This window comes from Oncorhynchus keta, chromosome 35 (genome assembly GCF_023373465.1).
Source record: "Oncorhynchus keta strain PuntledgeMale-10-30-2019 chromosome 35, Oket_V2, whole genome shotgun sequence".
NCBI lineage: Eukaryota > Metazoa > Chordata > Actinopteri > Salmoniformes > Salmonidae > Oncorhynchus > Oncorhynchus keta.
The window spans coordinates 37804515-37827771 of NC_068455.1; positions in this window are offsets into that span (position 1 = coordinate 37804515).

A 23257-nucleotide genomic window follows, 5' to 3' on the forward strand; every position below is an offset into this window, starting at 1 on the left:
TCCTTCTGGCCACACAGTATTTGTCTTTGTTACGCTAACGTCTAAACTGAAGCAAATTCACAAAAATGTAATACTAAATACAAGAAAGCTGATCCTTATCTTATTAGCTGGAAAGATTACTACTGAAAGACTTACAATTTACACTTTTACGTGGAGCCCTTGAACAAAACACCAATGAAGGATATATTTTTCCACAAACCAGGCCTCCAACCCAAAAGTAGTGGGATCATACAAGAGGGAGTAAGGAGGCCCACCCCTGAGGGCATTTGGAGAGAAAGTTGTTTTGTAGGGAAGAGGGTCTCTTGACAGTGATAAAAAGTACTGTGTCACTTATTTGGGCTTGGAGGGGAGCTCAGTGCCCAAGGCAAGTCCATACAGCAGCCCCACGTCTCAAATTATTTTTGTTATTGGAGTCTTATAGACTAGAGAGCCAGACAGTAAGAGAAAGTGTGAGTGTGAGTGTGTGTTTATGCACTTGTTTTCCTACATTATCAGGACCCCAATGTCCTAACATTTCACCCCAATGTCTTGAACAGGACGGAAAACAATAACTACAAATGCTATTAAGGGTTAGGTTTAAGGTTTTGGGGTTAAGGTTAGGGATAGGGTTATGGATAGGTTTAGGGTTAGGCTTAGGATTAGGTGTTAGGGAAAATATCATTTTTAATGGTCAAACATGTTTACACTCCAAAAAGTCCTGAAATTGGAGATGTGTGTGTTTGTGTTCAAAAACAGCCTTTGTGGGCACACAGACTACTAGAGCCAGACAATCATTCTGAGTATTGCTTCTGGCCACAGCTTGCAGACAGAAGGTAATATAACTACTTGCTGGGAGGTGTGGATAACATTTTGACACTCTGTAATGGGGTATATTTTTAACTCCAACTTTTGTAGATTTGTATTACTGCAGAAAAACTAAAGGAGAGTAGACATGTCAATTCAAACCACAGTACATACACAGCTAATACAAAATGCTATCCCTCTGGATGAAAACTACTTAGGATAGGATTTGTTTACTATTTTTTATATTAATCAGTCAATGTCATCATTCGAAGTGTCTTTATCAAGCCTTTAAAATTATGTTGAAAAACGATTACATTGATGCGTTGCATTCTACACTCTTAATAAATAAAAAGGGTTCTTCGGCTGTCCCCATAGAAGAACCCTTTTTGGTTCCATGTAGAACCCTCTGTGGAACGGGTTCTACCTGGAACCCAAAAGTGTCCTACCTGGAACCAAATAGGTTATTAGCCTAGAAGGCCAGCATCCCGCAGTCGCCTCTTCACTGTTGACGTTGAGACTGGTGTTTTGCGGGTGCTATTTAATGAAGCTGCCAGTTGAGGACTTGTGAGGCGTCTGTTTCTCAAACTTGACACTCTAATGTACTTGTCCTCTTGATCAGCTGTGCACTGGGGCCTCCCACTCCTCTTTCTATTCTGGTGAGAGCCAGTTTGCGCTGTTCTGTGAAGGGAATAGTACACAGCGTTGTACAATATCTTCAAATGCTGATGCTCCAGATGCTCAACTCGTTTAAAAGAAGGCCGGTTTTATTGCTTCTTTAATCAGTGTCTGTTTCTCAAACGCTGCCTCCTCGCAGGAAGATCTGCAGAGCTGGGAAGGTTGTATCCCCCATACAAAATAAAAAATATATATATTTAGCATTCTATTGGTTGCAATAATTGCACAATTCTACATATTGAGTCCGGTAGCACCTTTTTTTTTAAGAGTGTAAATAATTATACATCAAGAGTGATGCACTTGTATTAGCTTCTAGTACAGAAAAGCTGTGCAAGTCTAAAGGAGCTGCCAAATGTTTATCACTTTTATGTCTCCATTTCCATCAAGCACTGAGGGGGTCGGCTTTGCACAGCCATTCACAAAGGCAGTAAAAAGTAATCCATCAATGAGAAAGGGAGAGTGATGGGGGTAAAAGCCTGCATTTTACCTGCTCTGGGCACCAAGCCAGAAGGCTCAGAGAACAGTGTATTTCATCCTGCTCATGTTTATGTCATCATGACAGTAGAGAGCCCAGTCACTTCAAATATCACTGGGACCACACATACAGGTATACCGACTCGAGCACACACACACACACACACACACAAGAAATCACTTAAGCCTTCTTGTACTGCATGAGGAAATACTCATCCATTGATATCATTCTTGGACAAAGATGCAGCACTTAAAGGGATAATCTGTAGTTGCTATATCCATTTTTGCACTTATCAATGATATGTACCCATTAATTCTTGCAGAATATAACTTCTGAATGCTTCATGAGCTTAGTTAAACTGTCGTACCCCATCAGAACCACAAATATAAGCTTGTTTTACTCTGATGTTTGTAAACAAAGTGAATGTAAGCAAACACTATATGGCCTCAAAAGATGGTTAAAACTATCATTTTGATTGTAAGTCCGTGCATCCATAGCTCCATCAATACATTTCATTTCTCCAGCACCAACCCTCAACTTTCTACAGAATCAGGGGCCGGTAGAACACTTTTTTATTGTTTCAACTGCTGATTGCAGCTTTAAGGTACATAACAACGGTATATGTAGGATCTTTGTGTCACGTTTGAAATTTTGAAGAGATTTTGTTGGAGAACAGCAGATTTCCTGTATAAACAGCAAGCCAACTTACCTGCAGTAGGGACATTCTGACCTTTGAGTGCTTCTTGTCGAAATCTATCAACTGTAAATCTGTCAGGACCCAGTTACGAACCCGGGTCTCCAGAGTGAGAAACAGTCACTTAACCAACTGAGCCACGAATAGTCGGCAGAACCCAGAAGATGAGGCAGACACAGCAGTACTTGAGACGGTGTATTTAATGAAGTAAAAAATTAAGTTCTTCAGGAAAACATGTAACTCCACAACCTCAAAAGGAATCCTACAAGAACAAAGGTAATCCTCCAAGACAAAAAAGGTAAATCCACAAGGTGGAAGGTAAAGCACAAAAAGCCTCAAAAGATACTCAAAAAACAAACAAACAAGAACAAAAAAATACAGAATTCCACAAGAGAGTCCACCGGGATCAACAAGAGTTCTCAGAGTACTAGGGCTGGGTGCTAACATACAAACACAGAGCAAAGAACAGAGGAAAACAAAGGGTTTAAATACAATCAGGGGAAACGAGGCACAGGTGCAAATAATAATGGGGATCAAGGGAAAACAAAAGGTCAAAAGGCACAATGGGGGCATCTAGTGACCAAAAACCGGAACAACCCTGGCCAAATCCTGACAAAATCAAATCAACATGAAAAGTCATTGCATATGTCCATACTTAATGTTGTTTATTCAATGTGAAATAAACAGAAAATGCTATTTAAGTGTTCTTACCCTATTAAACATCTACGATGTGGACATAATGCACACGAGGAAGACACTATATATAAATATATTAAGATACAGTCCGGCCCTTGAGCATATACAGTAATATATAATTATGAGATTATTATGAACATTGAAGGTTACTGTGCGCATATATCAACTTCCTCAGTAAGAAATCTTCAGACAATGTAGATCACATAAATACAGACGATGAGAAACTGCAAAAGACATACCATATGAATCAATAACATCAATGAGGGCCGTCCTGAAAGACAGAACTGGAACGTACTGTTCTATTGTCTAAACAATGAAGGTTTTCTCATGCCTCTTTTCCCTTACCCATTAAATGAATGTTCCCACTCCACCATAGACTTGGTGGACCATCATCCATTAAACTTGACAGGTCCCCCTGCCCTGCTACAGCAGTCTGAATCCTATCCAAAGGCGTTGGATCATTATGGGAAAAGGGACAGCGTAGATGCAAAGGCATTAAAAAGACAAATGTTTTGGTCAATTACCACAAAACGCCACCCATTTCTGATTGATCCAAATGGAGAATTTGCTTCGTACTGTACACTGTGGCGGTAACAGAGACAGACTGTAGCTAATACATATTTCTTCAGCTAGCTGTCCTAGTAGGTGAGTACACTGGATTGACAGGTGTGATCCATTAAAGCTGCGGAACTAATAGAAGGAGTTTGGAGAGAGGGCCTACTGCTGTGACTGTCTCTCTTCAGTGTTCTCATCAATAATAAACCACTGTCACTTCCCTAAGGGGATTTCTGCTCGTGAGTAAGTTTCACAATGGACATTGAGTCAATGGATTAACCCAACTCCAACCAACTTTTCAAGGGTTTTACCATTCTCCTTCACTCTTGACTTTAAATAACTTTGTCCGTGTGGATCATTCATACACTGCTCAAAAAAATAAAGGGAACACTTAAACAACACAATGTAACTAAGTCAATCACACTTCTGTGAAATCAAACTGTCCACTTAGGAAGCAACACTGATTGACAATAAATTTCACATGCTGTTGTGCAAATGGAATAGACAACAGGTGAAAATTATAGGCAATTAGCAAGAAACCCCCAATAAAGGAGTGGCTATGCAGGTGGTGACTACAGACCACTTCTCAGTTCCTATGCTTCCTGGCTGATGTTTTGATTACTTTTGAATGCTGGCGGTGCTTTCACTCTAGTGGTAGCATGAGACGGAGTCTACAACCCACACAAGTGGCTCACTCCCTCACGACGCCAGGACAGCGGAGTCAATCACCACCTTCCGGAGACACCTGAAACCCCACCTCTTTAAGGAATATCTAGGATAGGATAAAGTAATCCTTCTCACCCCCCTTAAAAGATTTAGATGCACTATTGTAAAGTGGCTGTTCCACTGGATGTCATAAGGTGAATGCACCAATTTGTAAGTCGCTCTGGATAAGAGCGTCTGCTAAATGACTTAAATGTAAAATGTAAATGTAGGTAGTGCAGCTCATCCAGGATGGCACATCAATGCGAGCTGTGGCAAGAAGGTTTACTGTGTCTGTCAGCGTAGTGTCCAGAGCATGGAGGCGCTGCCAGGAGACAGGCCAGTACATCAGGAGACGTGGAGGAGGCCGTAGGAGGGCAACAACCCAGCAGCAGGACCGCTACCTCCGCCTTTGTGCAAGGAGGAGCAGGAGGAGCACTGCCAGAGCCCTGCAAAATGACCGCCAGCAGGCCACAAATGTGCATGTGTCTGCTCAAACGGTCAGAAACAGACTCCATGAGGGTGGTATGAGGGCCCGACGTCCACAGGTGGGGGTTGTGCTTACAGCCCAACACCGTGCAGGACGTTTGGCATTTGCCAGAGAACACCAAGATTGGCAAATTCACCACTGGCGCCCTGTGCTCTTCACAGATGAAAGCAGGTTTACACTGAGCACATGTGACAGTCGTGACAGTCGTGACAGTCTGGCGACGCCGTGGAGAACGTTCTGCTGCCTGCAACATCCTCCAGCATGACCGGTTTGGCGGTGGGTCAGTCATGGTGTGGGGTGGCATTTCTTTGGGGGGCCGCACAGCCCTCCAGAGGTAGCCTGACTGCCATTAGGTACCGAGATGAGATCCTCAGACCCCTTGTGAGACCATATGCTGGTGCGGTTGGCCCTGGGTTCCTCCTAATGCAAGACAATGCTAGACCTCATGTGGCTGGAGTGTGTCAGCAGTTCCTGCAAGAGGAAGGCATTGATGCTATGGATGGCCCGCCCGTTCCCCAGACCTGAATCCAAGTGAGCACATCTGGGACATCATGTCTCGCTCCATCCACCAACGCCATGTTGCACCACAGACTGTCCAGGAGTTGGCGAGTCTCTTATCCCCCTTGTAAGACTCTCCCTCACACACACACATACTATAACATTTGTTGAGCACGTGATACTTTCCATGGCTGGAAGTAGATATTGACTGTTTCCTGTTGCCCTGCAAAACAGGGTTGGGGTCAATTTGAATTTAAGTTAATCAATTCAGGAAGTAAACAGACATTTCAATTCAATAATTGAGAACATTTAGCCTCTATTTTCAATTATTTCTCAATAAGCTGAAAATAAGCTATTTATTTAAAACATTTGACATGTTTTCATTGTTTTTATTCAAATCACTTCCAGAATTGAGTGTCTTAAATTCAAATGGAGCCAAACCCGGGTTTGCAGGGCAACAGTAAACAGTCAATCTCATGCTCCCAAAAAAATGTTTTTTTTAGTAAAAGTCAAAAGAAAACACAAATCAGGACAACATAACAAACATTCCTTGTACCGTGCCGGAGGTTCTATTTAATGAAAAACGGAAATGTACTGCTGTCTTATATAAGTTATGTGGACTGTACTATAGGTACAAAGTGAGTTTCTCTTCTCCTTATAGAAGGCATGATGTGGGACACATGTGAGGATGAGAGCGTAATTGACCCGTTTGTCCTCATCCCTTGGCCTTGTCTAACTCTTGGCTATGGAATAAAGCAAAAATCAGCAATAATTTCTTCCTGCCTTAAGTAATTAAAGAAGCACAATAATATGACGCAATGCTTCATTCCTTGGCATGATGGGGGAAGTTGGAGGAGGAAGGTGAAGAGTGTCAAGTGCTGATTCTTGTCTTGGCATGGTGGTCACAGTTGCAGGCTGGACACTCACCAGTCAATCTGTGCATCTAAACTTACTGCATCGGAAATGGCCTCTATTACTGTCCTTCCTCCAGGCTCCCGAGCGGTCTAAGGCACAACCGTCCGTGATTGTCCATTGGAGTCCAATAGGGCAGCGCACAATTGGCCCAACGTCGTCCAAGTTTGGCCGGGTTAGGCTGTCATCGTAAATAAGAAATGGTTCTTAACTCACTAAATGAAAAACATGTTAAAAAAATAACACGTTTGAGCCATCTATCTTTTTGTAGGTGTAATGTGTCGGTGATTAAGGGCATGTTTGTTGTGGTTTGAAAAACTTGTTGTCAACGTTTTGCTTATTTGCATGAATCATTTCCCATAGATTCTGAAAGTCCTGGGAGTCCACAAACTGAACAGGCACAAACATTAACAGTAGGAGGTAAACCTCCTGCTACGCTACACTGGTCATGTCAATTCATCAGAAAACCCATCAATCATTTCATGGGCACAAAGACAGAAATGATTTGTTTATTTATTTTACAGCAATTTAGATATGTTAGTGGAGCTCTTACAGTACATTTAATGCGATATGTTTGTTATTGCAGTGGAATGAATGAAGTTTGAATGAATGAAGTTTCTATACAGAATAGTTTGACATTGTTTTGAGAAGTTCCCTTTTGTTTTATGACATTCTCAATCACATCAATTGACAACTGGACAAGTCCGAAGGGTACTGGCACAGCACAAGGACGTAACCTTCCTGTGAGATAAACTTTGACATCACAAAATAGGTTTGAGGATTTTAGATCTAACAATCTAGAGACTTAACTTAGATTTAGAGCGTTGATTGACAGTTAATTTGTTTTGCATGGTAATTTACTTTCCAGTTTGTCATATTCATCACGATTCTTTTTCAGCTAGAGCCCTTTGCAACGCTATATCAAATTCAAAGCTTCAGAATGGGTGAGATCTTACGTCGCTGATGAACATATCCATTAAACATTCATGGGGTGGTTTCCCCTTGTTATCCTCTGTAACATCAGGAATAGGCATATAGGCAGAGCATTCCATTGAAGTTTCACTTTGTTTTATAATTAATTTTACTCAAATATGCCAATGAGAGGGAGAGATGTACTTTTCCCACACAAATGTGAAGAATATACTCGTCGAGCTTTGAAAAACGCCTCTAATACTGCTATAAAAGAGGTAGCTAGGCAGGAAGAGGCACGAGACTTCCAAAGAACCATCACATTTACCATTCTCCATCACTCCTCTCCCGGATCAAGTTTCAGCTCTGAGCCACTAATCTCATTTTTAATGGCTACTTTAAAAGTAGGACAACTTTCCCAGTGGAAACTGGTGAAATTGTACAATGGATTTATAAGCAGGGGAAACCCAGGGGCTATAATGGTGGAGGTACGTGCCAAAACCTCCCCGTATGTGTCGTTGCAGGTTTGGATTTGTACAACAGAACTCAGACACGTCAGTGCACTCATCTAGTAGCTTTTCTGGAGAAAAGCAGGTATTCACAGTGATTTACTTGAGTGAGTAAATACATAACCTTGGCTTCCCACAGAATATGTGACAGACACTAATGTTACAGTCTTTGTATTTATGGTCTTACATGTCTAATGTATTTCACAATGTCCAGGAAAGGTAGAAAAGAAATGCATACCGTACAGAATGTTACCTTCTCTAGAATTGTAATTAATAACCCCCTTCATTGTACACTTTTGACAGTGCAATGTAAGAATGTGGAAGTGATGCAATGACAAGCTTGGACTTCTCAAGAGCTGAAACCGTTGAAAAAATGTACAACAAACATTTAACCGTGACCATTCATTTCACGGAGACCTCTGACCTTACTTCACCTTGCCTGTCACGCTCGTCGTAATGATTGGACCAAGGCGCAGCGTGGGTAGAGTTCCACATATTTTAATTCATAGAAACTAACCAAACAAGCACAAAAGAACCGCTACTGGTGTGCACACAGGCAACTATCTGTAGACAAGATCCCACTAAGCACAATGAGGTAAATGGCTACCTAAATATGATCTCCAATCAGAGACAACGATAAACAGCTGTCTCTGATTGGGAACCATACCAGGCCAACATAAACCATTAATCAACTAGTTAACCCACCCTAGTCACTATCACGCCGCAACCAACAGAGAATAAACAGCTCTCTATGGTCAGGGCATGACATTGCCTCCTTGTTCTTGGCCCTTTGTGTGGTCAAACTAACTAGTTATTAAGAATTAGGAGAATATTATTATACCATTCGGGGGGGGCCAAATCACTTTTAAAGTCCAATCTAAGCTGGATATTTTAAGAGTGGGACGAGGACAGCAAAGAAAACGGCAGTGTAGCCTAGCAGTTAGAGCGTTGGACTAGTAACCGAAAGGTTGCAAGTTCAAATCCCTGAGCTGACAAGGTACAAATCTGTCGTTCTGCCCCTGAACAGGCAGTTAACCCACTGTTCCTAGGCCATCATTGAAAATAAGAATTTGTTCTTAACTGACTTGGCTCGTTTAAAAAAACAAGAGATAATTCAAATGACCCCATATTGTATCACATGAGCTGCACAGCTTTGGGAACTCTTCCCAACTAACAATGTACTGGCACCTCTTCCCTTCAAACAATAAATCATAAATAATAATACATAAATAAATAAATCATTCCCACAATATGCCCAACACATTTTCTCTGTCCCTGAAATCTACTACTGTACAATTAAACAATGGTGGTTATACTGGCCATCTCAATTCCTGGTTGAAATCAGAGTGAAATCAATCACATGTTTCAAATATAACGAATCAGAGTTGCCATGGGATGGTGCACATAGTTGGAATTTAAAATAGTGCAGACATAAATAACCGCAACCAATGTGCCTTGAGCCAGCACCTAGAGGGAGAGGCTGCTGCTTGTGGTCCTGCCAGGGAACACACAGTGCTCCATACTGTCATGTCACTGTGCACTGCGCTCTTCCAGCTCAGAACTAAATGGAGCAGTACAGCTTGAGTGTCAAGACCCAGCGGCAGGTTGTTCTGTTACTTCAGACCTTGAGCAACAGAGCAATGGAGCTCATGGGACATCTGAGTGAGATACAGAGGAAGGCGATGGGACTGCATTAACAAACTAAGGCAGCCAGTTGCAAAAGGAAGATTTTCAGGGAATTTAAAGCTCCTTTTGCTATCAGAATACACACAATACAGTATTTAATTTTCTAAGGAAGTATGTTACCTAAGTCATTTGTACTGTGGACTTTTACCAGACAGCTCTGTTCCAGACAGGACCAGACACAGGGAGCAGGACAGTCAGTGATTACCACAGACACTCAAGGGGTCTGTGCGTGCCAGGCAAGGCAGCAGTCCTAATTGGAGCCCCCAGTCTAATTCCAAAAGCATGATCTCCCCACAGCAGCCCTGATAAACATTAAAGCATACAGAGGATCAATGTATGTTGCCCGGGGAGCCTTCAGCTGGCACAGACTGTTCTTTACGTCTCCCACTGCAGTTTTCCCATTCATTAACCTAAATTATCCCCCTGCCTGGAGGCTGGGGGGGGTAAACAATTATCCAATTAGCAATCTCTTATGCCTAATGATCACTTGGATATTGACTAGCTTAATGGCTTGATAAATATTGATACGTGCACAGAGCAAAACGGGTTGGGGGTGTGAGATGCTGATGTCGTCAGTCTGGATTATCTATTATCTGGCTGTTAATGTGCATTAACGCTTGAATTAGTCATCAGCCAGGGATTAGTTGTGTGATGTGTCATTATAAAATCAATGCAATGGCCCATTTAGAACGCTTCAGTCATGTCTCTCCTCTGTAACGTCGAGCCATGGGCGTTATGAGCAGACAGAGAAAGAGGGAATTACATGCAAAGATCAGAATGTAAAAAACGACCAACTATAAATGTCTCAGTTAAATAATCTGTATTCCTTGAGGTGGCTGAGGAGCTATCTTCTTAAGCTTTAAAAGCTTTAAAAAATGTAAAAACGAGTGCAGGCATATACTAATTTCCACAGCGACAGCTCGATCAAAACACCCCCATGAAATGTCAGGGTTTCAAATATTTTTTTTTTGTGGGTGAGAATCCACCAAAGAATGTAATTTCCAAATATCAGGGTATTTATGGATTGAAACAAAGGTTTTTTTGGGGTGATGAATGACTGGGCTCCAAACAGGACAGACACCGCATACCTGAGGGGTAATACGAGGACAGTTCTATTGTATCTTTGAGGTTACCTGCTGTATGCCTTGTTTTGGCATCATTTCCTGCAGTAGCTTTATACAAGGGAAATAGCTCAATTCTCTGTGTGTGCTGCAGGTAGCTCCCACCACTCATCTGAGAGAGGAGTGAGACGGTAAAGGTTCAAATCCCATGTCTTATTATTGACTAGATTCTCCTCCAGCCGTGTGAAGTTGTAATCTGACAATCAGAACCATTTCATCCTGAGCTCAGGTCCCTCTGCTCCCTCTCATAACCCTACTTGAAAAACATAGTGCCTTGTTAGCTAGCTGATAAATAATTAACAAACCCCAAATTACAGAGAGAGAATAACTCTCAGCGGACTGACGATCACCATGGCATTAGGATTCTGTTGGCTCGCTGTCTGTCTGTTCTGGGCCTCGGGTCCAGCTATATCAGAGGCTTTACTCTTCTAAAATGCCAGCTAGGAAACTTGCGTCATGAATGGTTTAAACACGACCCTGTGTTGTGCATAGTTACGAAATTGACGGTTATTGACCATAGCATGTTCTTTATGAATAGCACTGGCATTTCTCGCTTGCAAATACCACTTGCATAATATAATGTCTCATCCGTAAAGCACAGTAAATAAAGCATGTATAAATAAGCATGTATCCTTAAAGAACACTTAGAACTCATTCAACATTTCAAACACAATTTTCCCTGCCATTCTGTTTTTCACACGTTTATGCCTCGTTAGCACAACACCACAGATCGTGCGTAAATCAATACACTTCCGGATCAAATCTGACGGGCACGAGGAAAGTTTACACAGGGCATCAGGTAGCCTAGCGGTTATGAGCGTTGGGTCAGTAACCGAAAAGTCGTTGACCCAAACGCAACTGGTCACTTTGGACTAGTTGCTCTGGAGAAGAGTGTCTGCTAAAAAATGTTTTTTTACAAAAAATAATGTAAAATCTATACAATAGATCTTGGAATGTGATCGGTTGAGAATAAGCTATAGGCAATTTCGCAAGAGATCCTTGCATCACTTAGATTAGTTTCTATTTAGTTAATACAAGGTGCTATGTAAATGCACTTGGTTCCATAGAGTTCAATCCTATGCCCAGCATGGCTTTAAGATACCATCTAACATGTTACTGAATGTGCCATTAATTGAGCTATCCTTTGCTGCAGCACTGAGGGACACACAATTGATCGTATACAGACTATGCTACAAAAGCTCACTGTGGCCAGAGACACAAAGTAATGTACTGTACAGTATCGTAGAGTTGTGTATGCAAAACATTCTCTGTGTGTTTTAGCCACTTGGTGGTTCTTAAAAGTCTGGTTTATCTGACACCTGCTGTGTGGCAAAAATGAGATATTGAGCGAATTTCATGTGCATTGTGATTATAGTGCCTTTTCAGTGGGCAATCAATATTTCACATATCTAACACCCTCTAAAGTGTATGAGTGGTTGGACACTCAGCTAGTAACTGGAAGTCCTCTCATACTAATGATAACCTGGAGTGATAAGGATTATGTGAAGGAAAAAAATAATCAAATACATGCCAAACAAAAGGTAGATCAGGTGTTAGCGACCTGGTGCCTAATATATGTAGCTCTCTGTGAATTATTTTAGAAAGATTTTATTGAGGATTTATATTCCTCACACCTGACACCAGAGGTAGAGAAGCTTGGTATACTGTTTCTCTCTCTGCCGCTCTCTTAGTTGCCTGAGAAGGCAAATTATTGCTGTCCTGGCCACTAACTAAATCACAATGCTTGTCTCACAATGCAGATAGCCCGGGTTAGCCAAAGTGCGGGAGCACTGTTTGGTCAGCCCAATTGAGGTAGTATGTACATGAATGTATAGTTAAAGTGACTATGCATATATGATGAACAGAGAGTAGCAGCAGCGTAAAAAGAGGGGTTGGGGGACACACACAATGCAAATAGTCCGGGTAGCCATTTTGATGACCTGTTCAGGAGTCTTATGGCTTGGGGTTAAAAACTGTTGAGAAGCCTTTTTGTCCTAGACTTGGCACTCCGGTACCACTTGCCATGCGGTAGTAGAGAGAACAGTCTATGACTGGGGTGGCTGGGGTCTTTGACCATTTTTAGGGCCTTCCTATAGGCCAGGTTGGTGAAAGACAATACCAGACAGAAGCCTGCCTGTATGTGGCCAAAAGCAAAATAAAGGGAAATATGCATTTTTCCCTGTCCTTGTTTTTCAGTCTGCAACAAGAACGACTTGGACTCAATGTGGGCTTTGTTGTGAAACCAAGCCATCGCCAGAGCATCATGTCCTCAAACTAATATAATCAGTCCCACTGAATTACTACTATGGGTAATGACATTAGGACCTGGTGACACCAATGTAGTCCACTTTTGCTGGGACTCAGTATCCCTCTCATAGGACAGGTCAATCTACCCGGTGGGCCTACAACCTCAGGGAGTTCTCAGATTTCTAAACAGCGCCTCCTACTGGACAACATTCACTTTACAACAGTGTGCAACTGGAGGTCCAAATGGTATTCAACCTTTTGAAGATAATTCACTATAAAGTCAGGTTAGTATATCTTCACGCCATTGACCCAGTTTAGGCTTAGAGAAAATAAAACATATCTTTTCTGGGTGGAAAACCAGAGTGATGGATCATTCAGGTGTTAAAGATGATGGGCATAAGCTGCTACAGTTGTACTATCTAAAGACAGACAGACCATATTTGACCCCATCCTGTTCTAACACACCCTGGGGGGACTCTTTGATAGACCAATGTTCAGAGATGATGCCTGTTGGAACACAGCCTGCTGCACATTGGCCACAACATCATCCCATTGACAGAGTTCGCTCTATCTGTCTGAAACAACACACATGGCCAGCAGCTATTCCAAATGGCACCCATCCAGATGACCGGAGAGAAATACGACTCAGCCGTCACATATTATACGTGTTACATATATCAAGGTCTTGTTTCAGTAATCCCAGGTATCATGTCTGGACCCTGCTCTCATTTCCAACCTGGACTCAGGGGTAGATGTAACATAGTAAACATAAATCTGTCTGCGCCCCAATTTGTATGATATATTATGTTTCCATTTCGTATTATATGATACAGATCACAATGATATGTTATGAATTCCAATTTGTTGTGGCTAACGTTACCTAGACAACTAATGTTAGCTAGACTAGGGATTAGGGTTATGTTAAAGGGTTAAGGTCAGGGTAAGGATAGTGGCCATGCTACGTAGTTACAAAGTAGCTAAAAATGAGTAAGTAGTTGCAAAGTTGCTAATGAACTAAAACGGTAAAGTTGTCCATGATTCGAACACGCAATATGCCCACCCATCCACCCTACTTTACAGGCGACCTGACAAAATTCACATAGAAATGTAGATCTGTCATTCTCATTTAAAGCAATTCTAATAAGCGATAGATATTTTCGATGTGCACTATTTCTATGCTTCCTGGTCTTAAGTTTAGTTTTTGCATCTTTCACTTTGGGTTTTGTACACCAGCTTCAAACATCTGAAAATACAATATTTTTGGTTATTGAAAACATTTCACAGCGGTTTAGATGGTACAAATGATTCTCTACGCCAGCGGTTCCCAAACGTTCTATAGACCCGTACGTACCCCTTCAAACATTCAACCTCCAGCTCCGTACCCCCTCTAGCACCAGGGTCAGCACACTCTCAAATTGAGTTTTTTGCCATCATTGTAAGCCTGCCACACACACACACTATATGATATCAAATCAAATGTATTTATATAGCCTTTCTTACATCAGCTGATATCTCAAAGTTCTGAACAGAAACCCAGCCTAAAACCCCAAACAGCAAGAAGCACGGTGGCTAGGAAAAACTCCCTAGAAAGGCCAAAACCTAGGAAGAAACCTAGAGAGGAACCAGGCTATGGGGGGTGGCCATTCCTCTTCTGGATGTGCCAAGTGGAACATGGCCAAGATGTTCAAATGTTCATAAATGACCAGCATGGTCAAGTAATAGTAATCACAGTAGTTGTCGAGGGTGCAAAAGGTCAGCACCTCAGGAGTAAATGTCAGTTGGCTTTTCATAGCCGATGGACTGGGGACAGCGAGGAGTCATCATGCCAGGTAGTCCAGGTAGGGGCGGCAGGGTAGCCTAGTGGTTAGAGCGTTGGACTAGTAACCGGAAGGTTGCGAGTTCAAACCCCCGAGCTGACAAGGTACAAATCTGTCGTTCTGCCCCTGAACAGGCAGTTAACCCACTGTTCCTAGGCCATCATTGAAAATAAGAATTTGTTCTTAACTGACTTGCCTGGTTAAATAAAGGTCAAATAAAAAAATGAAAGTCCTGAGGCATGGTCCTCCGAGAGAGAGAAGGAAAGAAATAGAGAAAGAGATCATTAGAGAGAGCATACTTAAATTCACACAGGACACCGGATAAGACAGGAGAAATACTCCAGATATAACAGACTGATCCTAGCCCCCTGACACATAAACTACTGCAGCATAAATACTGGAGGCTGAGACAGGAGGGGTCAGGAGACACTGTGGCCCCCCATGTATGAAACATAAGAATGAGTGAGATTTTGTCACAACCCGGCTCGTGGGAAGTGACAAAAAGAGCTCTTATAGGACCACGGCACAAATAATAATATAATAATAACCAATCATTTAGCTCTTTATTTAACCATCTTACATATAAAACCTTATTTGTTCATCGAAAATTGTGAATTACCACAAGTTAATGAGAAGGGTGTGCTTGAAAGGTTGCACATAACGCTGCAATCTTGGGTTCTATTGGAGAGAGTCTCAGTCTTAAATCATTTTCCACACACAGTCAGGGCCTGTATTTAGTTTTTCTTGCTAGTGAGGGCCGAGAATCCACTCTCACGTAGGTATGTGGTTGCAAAGGGCATCACTATCTTAACAGTGCGATTTGCCAAGGCAGGATACTCTGAGCGCAGCCCTATCCAGAAATCTGGCAGTGGCTTCTGATTAAATTACATTTTCACAATTTCAATGAGACTCTTTTGTTAAGATATTGGTAAGTGGACTAGAGGCAGGGCATGAAGGGATAACGAAGTCAGTTGTGTCATCCGTTTCGCGAAAGTAAAATGCGTACCCAACTCACTCAGGTGCTTCACCAAAATCACATTTGACATTGTCTGGAAGCTTGAGTTCAGTTGCACACAAAAAAAAATCATACAATGATGGGAACACCTGTGTGTTGTCCTTGTTAATGCAGACAGAGAGGAGCTCCAACTTCTTAATCTTAGCCTCAATTTTGTCCTGCACATTGAATATAGTCGCGGAGACTCCCTGTATAATCCTAGATTCAGATCATTCAGGTGAGAAAAAATATCATTCAGATTGGCCAGTCGTGTGAGAAACTCGTCATCATGCAAGCGGTCAGACAAGTGAAAATGATGGTCAGTAAAGAAAACGTTACACTCATTTCTCAATTAAAAAAAAAAACATGTCAATACTTTGCCCCTTGATAACCAGCTCACTTCTGTATGTTGTAAAAGCGTTACATGGTCGCTGCCCATATCATTGCATAGTGCAGAAAATACACGAGAGTTCAGGGGCCTTGCTTAAACAAAGTTAACCATTTTCACTGTAGTGTCCAAAACTTCTTTCAAGTTGTCAGGCATTGCCATGGCAGCAAAAGCCTCTCGGTGGATGCTGCAGTGTACTAAAGGAGCATCGGGAGCATCTGCTTGCACCAGTGTTACCACTCCACTATGTCTCCCTGTCATGGCTTTTGCACCATCATTACAGATAAACATATCTTGAACACCAAAGTCCATTTGATGTCACAAAGCTGTCCAGTACTTTAAAAATACCCTCTCCTGTTGTCCTGGTTTCCAGTGGTTTGCAGAAGAGGATGTCTTCCTTAATTGACCCCCCCCCCATAAACGTAACGGACATATACCAGGAGCTGTGCCAGACCTGCCACATCTGTTGACTCATCCAGCTGTAATACATAAAATTCACTGGCTTGTATGCGAAGCAGTAATTGTTTCAAAACATCTCCTGACATGTCACCGATGCGTTGTGAAACAGTGTTATTTGATGAAGTCATTGTCTGTATTGTTTTTTGGCCTTTTCACCCAGCCATATCCCCGACAACAGGACGAATTAAGTCCTCCACAATAGTATGGGGTTTACGTACCTGTCCTAGCCACTCAGTAGCTCACCATATAAGACACTTCTAGCCCCTTCTTATTAATGGTATCTGTTGCTTTTATACATGTCTTACTACTCAAAAGTCGTCTTAATTCTCGCTCAAAAAACTCCTGTGGCTTATTTTCAAATTGGCATGTTTTGTTTCTAAATGTCTGCGCAAGAGTGAAGGTTTCATCGAGTTGTGAGATAATACTTCTGCACATATAACATATGGACACGGGCCATACTTAAAAAAAATAAGTTAACCATTTTCGAGCAAAGGGAATGAGCAGCAGCTACGTTTGGCTACATACGGACCGTTAGTGAAATTCCCGCGAGAGAGTAACGGTTAATGTGATTGGATGTTAACTATTTGACTAGGCTACCTGTACTTGACACTGTGTTGTTTTTTCACTGAACACAAGATGGTTTCATTTTATTTTTGGCAGTGAAATGAGGCTACTCAGGCCAGAATGAGGCTACTCACCCAAATGTATAGCCCCGTTGGAACATATACATGTACTGTTTGTTTGAAAATGTAAAGGAAAAAAATATATACATTTAAATTGAAAAAAAATCACGTGAACACATTTTTATTTGGCGTACCCAGACGGCATTGTACGTGTACCCCAGTTTGGGAATACCTGCTCTACACTATACTTACTGGTTTTGTCACAAACTGAAATTAGGTGAACTTTTAGAATTTTAGCAACCAGGAAATGGCAGAGCCATTTCTGAATAGTGCATCTTTAATTAACCTTCTTTCATAGGTAACCACACCAAACGTAACAGATCATATTCAAATCCAGTGTCCCGGATGTACGTATAATATGTTATGTCTAGTCTATGAGACCAGGCTGTCATCTCTGACCTTCAAAGACAAGGACGGGAGTATACTGAATTATCTACTTAATCACAATGAGACATCAGACACACAAAGAGAGGCATTATTACTGTATGGTTGTTTTGACATCTTTGAAAAGGTCCACTGAGTTCAATATGTGGTTGTTTGACAAACAGAAAATGTATCCTAGGATTCTTCTGCAGGAGGACTGTCACAAGGAGTACCAAGGACATGTTTACATGAAAGTTTGCAGCCGAGTAATGGCGGCTGCACAACTCCATGTAAATAATCAGTACACTGTTTATAACTATTATGTCTCTTGTTATTGTTAAAGGTCCAATGCAGCTGTTTTTATCTCAATATCAAATTATTTCTGGGTAACAATTAAGTACCTTACTGTGATTGTTAAAAAGAAACAAAAATATCTTCTTAGCAAAGAGCAATTTCTCAAGAGTTGTGCTAGGACTGTCTACTAGTGATCTGAGTGGGGAGGGGGAAATGAGAAGGACCTGTTATTGGCAGAGGGGTTTGGGACTCTTTCTTATTGGTTTATTAACACATTTACCATGGCTAAAACTCCATCCCACCAAAATAGGCTGAAATGTCAGGTCTTTTCAAACAACACTTAAAAGGCATTATGATAATTTTCACAATATTATTCCAACCTGTGGAAATATATATAAAATACAGAAAATCAAATATTTGACTGCACTGGGCCTTTAATACATCTCCAGTGCTCTTGGCACCATATGTTTTTAATTTGCATTCATTGGAAGTATGCCCCCTTTTCCTACAGAAGCAACAGCAACTCTTTGGAATGTGTTTCTACTCTATAGCAACTGCTGCACAAAATCATAAATTGCTGAGCATTTAAGAAAATTCTACGTGAAATTGCAAGGTGTGTGGTGGGTTGGAAAATGTTGCCTGTGAGATATAAGCCTAATGCCATCCCACCCTAATTCCTGATTTCAGTAGAAATTCTTGACAGACTAAACTTCCTCTAAATGAATTTGCTTAACATCTAAGTAACCTTCTGGAATGAACTGTTACCAAGTGCTGGAGACTGAGGTTAATGGTCCATATTCAGGTTCCTGGAAGAAACACGGGACAAATCAGGTGAGACTCATTTCTGACGGAATGTTACAACAGCAGTGTGCTTAAGCTCCGTGTCTAGAGACATGACTGTAGTCTGTCACAACAGGAACTCTGTCAGACTCTCTTTAACATGAGCAGCAGGAAGGAAAGAAAAAATGGTGGTTAATAAAGAACACGTCTGTGAATTTAGCCTAATTATCATAACACATCCTCAGAGAGAAATAATTGAATCCATGATGGTGACCAGTCTAATGGTGTCCAGAAAGAGAAACAATTGATCTTGTTGATGCTTAAATCATAGTGCCTTTGAGAGCATAGCTTGTGATATTCAATCTGGACTTATTTTGAAGGTGTTTTGTGGCCAACACATTACAACTTTGATTTCCCCAGAGACACATTTTTTTAAATACATCAACTAATCAAACGACCATCTTAAACAATGACATGTTGTGTAAATGTAAAATATAAGGAGATGATTGTGGGAAACACATATAGTATATCATACCAGGCATTTGACCAGGGAAACAAATCAGGTGTGAAATTGTCTCTTTGCACGTTAGGTCTTGGAAGCCATGTCATTAAATTTTTTATACCACAGCGATGATTAACCTGGCGCCATCTTAGGTTTGTCCTGTACATGGCTTGCTTTCATATGAGAAACCAGTGTGAAACCTTAGGGCACCCTGCTTGAGTAACAATGCAGACCAGATGTGGAGGGGACCATGTGACCAGTATTGAACAAGGCGACAGGAGGGTCAATTGTCTTCCTATACTGGCAAACCCCAAAGACAAGCATTCCTGAGGGAGCAAACAAGAACACCAACGAACCAAACAATGACTGGTCTTCTTTCGGAAAGACCCACTGGGCACAGACGTCAATTCAACGTCTATTCCACATTGGTTCAAAGTAATTTAATTGAAATGACGCGGAAACAACGAGTGTGTGCGCCCAGTGGGGAGTTCCTCACAAACAGAGATAAAGACGAGAGAGAGAGAGAGACAGGAGAAAGAGAGAGACAGAGAGATAATTGAATGCGATCCACCAAGGCACCAGTCTGACATCATCTATGTACATGTTGAACCTGCACTGCAAACAATCACAGCCAAATCAAACTGTATGAATAATTGAAAGAGAATAGACTGGGAACGAAACAAAGATTCTCATAGACTGTTCATTGAGTGGTGTACAACAAATTTGAATGGAACTCTATTGGGAACATATGGTAGGAAGGATGGAGGTGAGACGTTTAGACAAATAAGGACAGAAGGGAAATGTTCTCATACAGTGCATTTGAAAAGTATTCAGATTCTTCCCTTTTTCCACATTATGTTACATCACAACCTTATTCTCAAATTATTTTATTATTTTATACAGATACAGTGGGGCAAAAAAAGTATTTAGTCAGCCAATTGTGCAGGTTCTCTCACCTAAAAAGATGAGGCCTGTAATTTTCATCATAGGTACACTTCAACTATGACAGACAAATTGAGAAAAGAAAACCTATTGCAGATTCAGTCTTCCCAGCCTGGTGCAGGTCTACAATGTTGTTTCTGGTGTCCTTTGACAGCTCTTTGGTCTTGGCCATAGTGGAGTTTGGAGTGTGACTGTTTGAGGTTGTGGACAGGTGTATTTTATACTGATAACAAGTTCAAACAGGTGCCATTAATACAGGTAACGAGTGGAGGACAGAGGAGCCTCTTAAAGAAGAAGTTACAGGTCTGTGAGAGACAGAAATCTTGCTTGTTTGTAGGTGACCAAATACTTATTTTCCACCATAATTTGCAAATAAATAAATTAAAAATCCTACAATTTGATTTTCTGGATTTTCTTTCTAATTTTAACTGTCATAGTTGAAATGTACCTATGATGAAAATTACAGGCCTCTCTCATCTTTTTAAGTGGGAGAACATGCACAATTGGTGTCTGACTAAATACTTTTTTGCCCCACTGTATATACAAATCTGGGGAAGGGTACCAAAACATTTCTGCAGCATTGAAGGTCCCCAAGAACACAGTGGCCTCCATCATTCTTAAGTGGAAGAAGTTTGGAACCACCAAGACTTTTCTTAGAGTTGGCCGCCCGGCCAAACTGAGATATCGGGGGAGAAGGGTCTTGGTCAGGGAGTGACCAAGAACCCTATGGTCACTCTGACAGAGCTCCAGAGTTCCTCTGTGGAAATGGGAGAACCTTCCAGAAAGATAAGCATCGTCCGCAGCACACCACCAATCAGGCCTTTATGGAAGCCACTCCAGTAAAAGGCAAGATAGCCCACTTGGAGTTTGCCAAAAGGCACCTAAAGGACTCTCAGACCATGAGAAACAGATTATCTGGTCTGATGAAACCAAGATTGAACTGTTTGGCCTGAATGCCAAGCATCACACCTGGAGGGAACCTGGCACCATCCGTACAGTGAAACATGGTGGTGTCAGCGTCATGATGTGGGGATGTTTTTCAGCGGCAGGGACTGGGAGATCAGTCAGGATCGAATGAAAGATAAACGGAGCAAAGTACAGAGAGATCCTTGATGAAAACCTGCTCCAGAGTACTCAGGACCTCAGACTGGGGTGAAGGTTCACCTTCCAAGAGGACAACGACCCTAATCACACAGCCAAGACAACACGGGAGTGGCTTCGGGACAAGTCTCTGAATGTCCTTGAGTGGCCCAGCCAGAGCCCGGACATGAACCCGATCGAACATCTCTGGAGAGACCTGAAAATAGCTGTGCAGCGATACGCCCCATCCAACCTTACAGAGTTTGAGATGGTCTGCAGAGAAGAATGGGAGAAACTCCCCAAATGCAGTTGTGCTAGCTTGTAGCGTCATACCCAAGAAGATTCGAGGCTGTAATTGCTGCCAAAGATGCTTTAACAAAGTACTGAGTAAAGGGTCTGAAATTATGTAAATGCAATCTGTTTTTATTTGTAAAACATTTCTAAAATATCTGTTTTTGCTTTGTCATTATGGGGTATTGTGTGTAGATTGATGAGGGAAAAAAATAAGGCTGTAATGAAACAAAATGTGGGAAAAGGTCAAGAGGTCTGAATACTTTCCAAATGCACTGTGTCTTATGGATCAGGCAAGTGGCAGTTTTTAAATCAAACTTTAGTCTGAACAAGCATAACAGGGAAGAGACAAACATCCCTTTGTTTGATATTGCTTGTGGGCATTTTCAAAATTAGATTTTACACAGGCACTAGTTAAGTAGCTTCAACGGAAAAGTAACAGGGGCCACACTGGTAAAAGTCAGTGGAAATTCACACAGTAAGCATTATTTGAATTGCAACTTAGTAATAACATGTGATTTGATAAGTGTTTCAGTGTTTTTCTGGCTTATATGATATTCAAGTAAAACTGGAGCCAGCATAATTATCTTCTAAACAAATCATTTGCAGTGACTTATAGACATATGTACCTTGTTTTGATTTGCAAAAGACCATGTGGAACATTACATGCTCTGCTGTGGCAGCGGACGAAAACCATTACTGCATATTCAGTTGTACGTAGATCAGATAGGCAGAAATTACGTTTGTCAAACGTTGAATGACTATGAAGATTAGGGCGGCAGGTAGTTTCGGGACAATATCGGGAGTCTGTATATTGGTTAGACTCCCTGAGTTGTGCATAGTTCTGGTGGCTGGCGACGGAAAATAACTCTAACACCAGGGTTGGGGAGTAACGGATTAGACGTAAATTTAAATTTGTTCCACCTGAGCGAGTCTGACCACACGTCAGACCACTATGACGACACACCAAATGTGTTTGATGGGTCGCGGGAAAAGAGCAGGAATAGGCTTTTGTAGGCTATAGTCCAATGGTACGACTGCTATCGGCATCCAAAGATGATCCAATTTGAATAAACGCTTGGAGGTAAGGATGACAGCAGTGTAGTCTACGATGATACGGATAACACTTATTATTTATATCTACATAGTACATTGATGTGAATCACACGGCTGCACTCTCATTTAGCTATTTGTGCCTTACGGATTGTGGATGACAATGTGTATTTGAACCAAAAAAATGGTTGAATTCAAGAAGTTTAAGCTGCCTATCAATCATTGTTTTTAAAACCAGTGGACAGCCAGTGAAAAACAGCTGCATTAGTGAGGATCCCAGCCTATGGAATAAAAGTGGGACCTTTATTGCTCAATCTAATTCATGCTGATAAAAAAATAATCCTAAGGCCTAATGGACACATGCTCAAACTTGCACTTTTGATTGCCCTTTTACGTCTATCTGTAGTTGCTACATCCATTTTTGGATTTATAAATTATACATATTAATGTAAAGATATAATTTAATCATATGTACTGGAAAGAGATGGGTTAGAAGACGCCTACATAACCAACCCCATAAAGTAAAATGTTACATCCATATGACCAGCTATGTAAACTTTAACATTGATTTATCCTACAATAGTCATTCAATTGGTAACATACATTTTTGTCTTCTAATGCCTCTTAAGGGGAAAGTAATCTAAAAGTAATGGAATGTA